Source organism: Nanorana parkeri, unplaced genomic scaffold, assembly GCF_000935625.1.
Source record: "Nanorana parkeri isolate BGI_ZX_2015 unplaced genomic scaffold, ASM93562v1 scaffold1305, whole genome shotgun sequence".
NCBI lineage: Eukaryota > Metazoa > Chordata > Amphibia > Anura > Dicroglossidae > Nanorana > Nanorana parkeri.
In genome coordinates, this window is record NW_017307573.1 from 409,642 (window position 1) to 417,085 (window position 7,444).

Genomic DNA, 7,444 nt, shown 5'->3' on the forward strand with positions numbered 1-7,444 from the left:
AATAAAACCTTCTTACCTTTCTGTTAGCAAGTCTTCACAATGCCTGAAAATGCATAGCCACTGTGTTTTTGAAGCCAAATCTTGCGACACCCTAACTAATGCTGCTATTCATTTTACACCTCTACTTGGATAACTGATTTCATCCCACAGCCCAGGCCAACAGTGCCCCATCCAGTCCCAGGCCTTCTCCTAGCGAGGATCCAACAGCATAGATTCATATAATTTATGTAGTGTATGCTTTGCTTCGCATTTTAGTAAATCTAGCATGTCTCAGTGCTATTTCAGTTTTCTCTTATAGGGGAAGATGGATTACAAATTCTGTTAGGGTCAACTGGAGTTAGAATTGTTCGTTATCTCATGTTCGTGCAGTTTAATATCTGTTCTGTTGTAAACTTTCCTGCAAAATGAATAGTAAAAAACTCCCATTGCCTCCTATTACCTATGCTAACCAAAATTCAGAGGTATTATAACCAGCCTGTGATACGGTGCTACAAACAGTCTCTGGTGAAGTACAAATGATAATGACTACACTTCAGAAAGACAGTCAATATGCTTATTGCACTTAAAAAGTGGCAATCAGGAGAGTTCTATTATTTTTTTAGAAACATTCCAAGGATTACAAACCTTAAGGTTCATTAGTGGTAAAGTGGAATTGAATGGGGGCAACAGGGTACAAATGAGAAAGTGAAAAAAAACAGCAACACCTGTTTTTACATGGAAACCTACTTTTTCAAAGCTTGGTTGGAAGATGCAGGTAGATACATTACTCAATAGCAATCTAAAAAAACTCCCAAATTGGAAAGGGTACACTGTAAGAATATTGACCCTCCACCATGGCCCTCTTTATATTCCTACATATCCTGAATTAAATAAAGCTGTCTGGATTTTCAGCAGTCACTGCTAGAGGAGTATAGATCTAGGATCTCCAAAACAGGATCTACTGTTGCGTTTTACCAATCGGTAGGTGACTGAACTCCTCAACACCACCATAAAACCTATTTATTTACAAATCAGTTTTTATACTTGCTTATGTTTGGGGCATTGTTGTAGTGTAGTGACATTGTTGGCTTTTTATGATTTTTATTTTAGCTTTCATGTTCACCTGTAATTGATTTATATTTCTCTGATAAGAAGAAGCATGTCTAGCTTTTTTTCTTTAATGCTACTGGAAAAGAAACCTCTTTAAAACAAGATTTGTGAAAAATGAAGATTAAAAACTCTTAGCTTCTTTTCTTTGACAAGGTTATAAGTAATTCTGAAAGGGTCACACAGCATTCACACTGCACAGCAGGAAGATTCCACAATCCACTGCCTTTGTTGACCTCGGCAGATGAATTGTGGAAAGTTGATAATCGTTCCAGCACAAGTTGTGCCAGGAAGGTTGAATGTGTTTTGTGCTAAATTGCAAGAACTTGTATCATTACTTCCTTTTATTTTACAAACTAGATGTGTTACAGTAAGTCTGATTTTTCATATCCGGCTAAAACAAAAAATACATGCACTTTCACTTAAGATTATCAGCACCAGCAGTGAGGGTAAAATAACAATCTAACATTTTTTAAATGTTGATCTCTCTATCAGAACCTGCAAAAACCTTGAGCTCATGACAGTAAACTGGCAGAAACTAATGGGAGTTGTGATCCTAGCTGCTATTCTGATGTCTGCTTTTGTTACCTACAAATCAGAGGGCCCATAGCAAAATGTTGAGAGTTCCCCGCTATTCCTTTGGTGACCTCCTTTTGCAGTACCTAGCACTTTGACAAATTGATGGTCATCAATAATACATAATAAATACTAAAATATCGCCTTTATGTTATCTTTCGGTGGAATTAGACTCCTTTGCATTGGCTTTATACTGAACTTTCCATCTTACCTTGACTTTCACTCAAATTCCCCCCTTTACATTAGCATTCAGTATGAATCTACCCTTTTACATTGGCATGCAGAAGATTTGTCCACTTAACATTAGCATTCAGAGGAATCATCCACTTCAATTTAGCGTTTAAAGAAACAGCCCACTTTAGATCACTGTACCACTCTCACTTCTTGCTGGACATCAGAATTGTTTAAAGTAACCTTGCTGCAAAATTAAATATTATCAAAAAAGCATGTCTTGTAAGATCTTATACTTACCTGCCCTGTCAACTATGCCACCAATCTTTGGCCTCTAGATAAGCTATGACCTTCGGAGGATCTTCTTCATCCAACACGAACTCCTAAATGTGTTGGATTCCTTCTCTTTCCCTGTTGAGCACTGTGCTTCCTTTAACCAACCACCCATGTCACTTCTGGGTCCTCTAATTACATAGAGGCTGGTGCAAAGAATGATGTTTATTGGATTAAGAGGATCCCCATAGCTCTGAAGTGAGTCAAAAATGGTGGCGTGCTTTGGTGAGGCAGGTACAGTAAGTATAACATCTTTTCAGGAGGGGCCCTTCTGGCAAAAATTAGTTTGTGACAAGGTCACTTTAAATTCAGAATGTTAAATACTGAATGTAATTCAGAGTCCAAGTCCATACATTCTATGTGCAGGTCCCCTTAAAGTTAATTATAGCACCTTTACATACATTTTAACTCAATCATCCTTGAAAATACAAGGCTCTGTATCTTACCCTTCCTGGCTGGCTATAATAACCAAATGTTTGTTCTCTCACCAAAATACACCATAATCTCCAGACAGTATACCACAGTTCGAGTAGGGTCCTTGGAGTACAAATTTGCTTCCCCTACAGGTCAATCTCTGGACTCAGTACTGCATTTACTGCACCGGGGACATGATTGCCTCTCACTGCTGCCCATTCATCCAGCCCTTATTGTCTGCTAGAACTATAGAAGCAGCATCAGGCTGCATATTGCTCTGCCTGAAGCTACTTCACACATGGGGCATGTCACTCTAATGATCAGAGTAATATTACCTGCCAGAAAAGTCTCAGCAGATATGGCCTATGCTCTCCCTGACAGTCCATCCAGGCTCACTGGGCTCCATAACCATTGGGATCAACTCTATGGCAGTAGTTATGTCAGTGCTCAATCTGCTTTCCCCCAGTGATAAGACTGTACATTGAAACTTTGGTGAGAGGCTCGATCATCTATGTGAGATATATTTATACACAGCCCACAACATAAAGGTCATATAGGGGAAGGATTTTAGTTTTAGAAATGGACCCTGGATGATGCTAGCACAAAGATACTGTCAAGCATCTAAGGGGGAATCGGAAATGAAGGCATTGTTATGTACCCCGTCCATTTTAGGAGAAATCTCAGTTTTCTTCATACTCCTCCTTCAATCTCCAGTCAGGAATCCAGCCCAGTGGTGTCACAAGAAGGCTTGTGCGACCCTCACCAGGTGATACCATAAGAGGGAGTGACACCAAAATGACTGACAATTATTTTGGTGTCACCCTCTCTAAAAAGTTGGGCAATAGGTCATGGACCAAGAGCCCAACTGCTGCATCAGAGAGGAGGGAGCCCAGTGGCATACCTTATCCTGCCAGATAAAGTCCCCTCTTCTCTTTGCCGGCGTACATCACCAAGATGGCCACCGGCAGTGAAGCGCACGTGACATTCACACAGTGCGTATTGATGTCATGTGATATGTAATGACGGGCAGACCAGGTGACTCCCGGCGGCTGCACCTGGTGACACCCCTGATCCAGCAAACTATAGTTGGTCACATGAATAATAAAACAAACACACAGTTTGTCCTCTCACCAAAATACACCATAATCTCCAGACAGTATACCACAGTTCGAGTATGGTCCTTGGAGTACAAATTTGCTTCCCCTACAGGTCAATCTCTGGACTTATTCATGTGACCAACTATAGTTTGCTGGATCAGGGGTGTCACCAGGTGCAGCCGCCGGGAGTCAAACTGAATAATAAAACAAACACACAGTTAAACCTATCAGGAGGCAGAGTCACAAGTCTGATTCAGGAGATTGGATAGATTCCTGATGGGATAAACCTAAAATGGACACTGTATATATGAGCAGAACTGTGATAGGTTAATGGTAAAAAATACCTGCTAGGGTTACACATTACTTAGCATGCGTGCATACGTGTAACATGACAAATATGACTGTTGGTAGGTCTACTTTAGAAAGCCAAACCTTTATGTCAACTATTTTGTACTTTAACAACTAACAAAAACAATAGACAAAACTGGATCCAACAGACAGTTATATACACAGTTCAAATACATATATGGAAGCTATTTTAGCTGCTTAAGGATTTTTTTTAAGCCAGTTTTGCAATGCTTCATAGCACAGTTAGGTTTGAGGCCTCCACTACATTTACAGAATTCCCACAGGACCAGGACACAACCCCAACTTGCTGACAATCAAGGAGACACAGCACTGTAATGAGTCATCTCTCTGCTTACTCAGCTTGCTTCTCCTGTCAGCATTCTTTTCTTACTGCTACAGACTCTTACTGTTTTCTAGTCCTCACTCGCACAGTAATTATACGTAGAGGATCACAGGATGCTGATATCAAGACAGTTGCAGCTGGAGAGAACATTTACTTTATATACATTTGTTTTTGCCATAAAGCTATTTTTAAAATAAGTATACAACATCATGAACTGTTTTATTAGTGTTCCTTAAGCACTTATTTAGTTGTTCAGTGTGTTAGTATATGATAACATAACCCCATAAGCTACGGGCAGCCTAAAGATTGCTAAGCACATTACAATGTGATTGCACACGTTCCTTTAGACTTACCAACAACAGTGTACTGTGAGTGCCTACCTGATTGGGTATAATTTAAATGCATTGTTACGTTAGATCGTTGTCAGTAAATCTACAGCAGGTTGTATAAGGATTGTACACGCTTGGTTGAAAGATTGTATAATCAACTTTCCCCGTCTGTGTTCTTTTTTTTTTTTTTTCCTTCTTATCTGGTTTTCATGGGTTATCCTCAAATCACAAACTCATACATTCAGCAAATCCAACATTGTCCCGCTGTCATCTGCCAAAAGACCACTACACACCAGGACCAATGCCGCCATCCTCTATACCTATGTCATTTGGGGGCCGGCTGTCTCTTCTGGGTTCTTGCACATGTGTAGTGTGTTTTGTATTGCCTTGAAACCTCCTGGAATGTGTGACCAGGGAGCTTTGGACAGCTGGGGACATCATTCTAGGCAAGGGGAAAGCGGCAGAAGCACAGCTGTGCGCCTCAAACAAAATATTCTCTCTACCCCTTAAAAACATTTCTATCTGTGATTTCTTGAAAGGGGATAAGAAGAAGCAAAAAAAGTGAGTGTAGGTATGCTTTAAAGCCCGTTTCCACCTTTGCAGCTGTATTTTTTTAAAACATATGCCATGAATTTACACGAAGCAGGCATATGCAGTTTATGTATATGAACACAGAAACTTACATTTTTGTTAGCTGTCCTCTTCATACCCTCATGGTAATTGCCGCCTATGTGCTCTGCAAGCAATGTGTGTGTATTACAACTGAGCTCTCCACCCCCCCCTCCATTCATTAGTATTCATAATGGCAACCCCCCGCCACCGACAGTATATTGTGTGTAAAGGCAGAGCTGGTGTTTAGTGATCGTGCTACACAGAATCGCAGAGAGGGGGGCAGCTGCTTTGTGAATACATTTTTGAAATTTGTGAAATTCTAGGGGTCAGGCCTAATAAAAAGCTGGGGTGAAAAAATGAAGAAAGCCTGCAATGTGAGTCATGGAAATGTACCCACATATACATCATCACTGGACATGCATATGTACACACATATACATCATCACTGCACATGCATATGTACACACATATACATCATCAAGGCATTGCCACAATAAATGGTAATTACTTACAAAGGTGGAAATGGACTTTGAATTGCAAACTTTCTGGCAGTGATTGTGTGAACTTCTCAGTTTGTGGTCATTAGGATATTGTTTGTAGTTCATTTTAAATACCACTAGATGTCAGTATTGTAGTTTCATATCTCAATTGCACAAATCAGCAATGTGGAACAGCCACATATAACAGATGAAAACCCAGCAAAGCTTGATTTTCTGCCAAAAGGGAGGGCATCCTGTGAGTTTTTGCAACTATGTAATGCTGTAAATATTCAAAAGAAGATTGCGCTCTTACTGTGCAATGAAGTACAGCTATGTACGTGGTACAAATTAATCAGGTGCACTGATTTTATATGTTATAAATAATGTTATAAATATATAACAGGAATAATATTTTAGAAAGGCATATTTAATCCTAGGGTGAATCCGCAAAAAACATTTTCTTTCACACATAGTAATTATTAGTGATGGAATAATAAAAAAAAAAATACAAAAACGATATAAATACGGGTAACGATTCAGACTGTAAATATATCAGATTCTGTTGATGCTTTTGTTACTCAATATGTGATCCTTATTTTGTGTTACTAGTATAACTATAATTTTGTGTACATGAGACAGCTGCAAACATGGGTGTCACAATAGGCACAGAAGAAATGTGAATGCCTATGGTTCCACTGGGGGGATCTGTTCTGTCTTGTTTTATTATAATGTACAGTATCCTGACAGCGTTAGCATTTGGATCAAATGAATGTTCATGCAGTAGTGGCATGTCTGTCGGATGAAAGCAATTGGTGTGCATTATTATTTTTTCTAATAAACCCTCTCTATTTAGTGCCTGTGGCAATCCTTTTTAATGGTGTCCGTATAAAAAGTCTAGACTGTGTTTATAGTAAGAAGATTGTGATAGTTAAATGACAATTTTAAATTTAAAGATAACTGGTAACCAATATAACTAGGAAATTAAATGGTGAATAGTAGCTACTAGGTCATTTGTATTGGGGTTGTTAGCCATATATCACATCATCCTATTTTTACTTCTGGGAGCAGCTATATGTACAGTATGTCATACTCACTGGGAGTGCCTATTCCCCAATTCTCTTTTGTCCATGGAAATGGAGGAAAAGGTGCAGATGCTTGGATCACTGATCAGATCAGAAGTACAGATTTAAAGCATTAGAAACTAGTGTTGCGCTGGATATTCGAGTCGTGTGTTCACCGAATACACAAACTAAAAGGGTGTTCGGCAGTCTGTTCGACCACTGAACGCCCCACAAGGCAATGCGCCTTGTGAAGCCCTAATTGGCTAAAGGCTTGCACCTGACCTTTGGTCAGGTGCAAGACTTTTCCCAATCAGGGCTCAGGACTCTGTAAGAGCCATGATTGTGAAAAGTTATGATGACTTTGCCAAACCATGGCTCACCTGTCAGATAACGTAAAACTACACAGTTGGGTGGAGCTAGCTTTCACTGTTAGCTCTTCCCAATTTTTTTTAATGTTTTGCCGATATCTGTTAAAATGTCATTCTGCAGCGGGTGTTTTATTATTTCTATTAATTTTTTAATTGTTTTATTTTTTATTTTGTCGAGTTGTTGTCGTCGTGGACAACGCTGGATGTCATGATTAACCATGGATTAT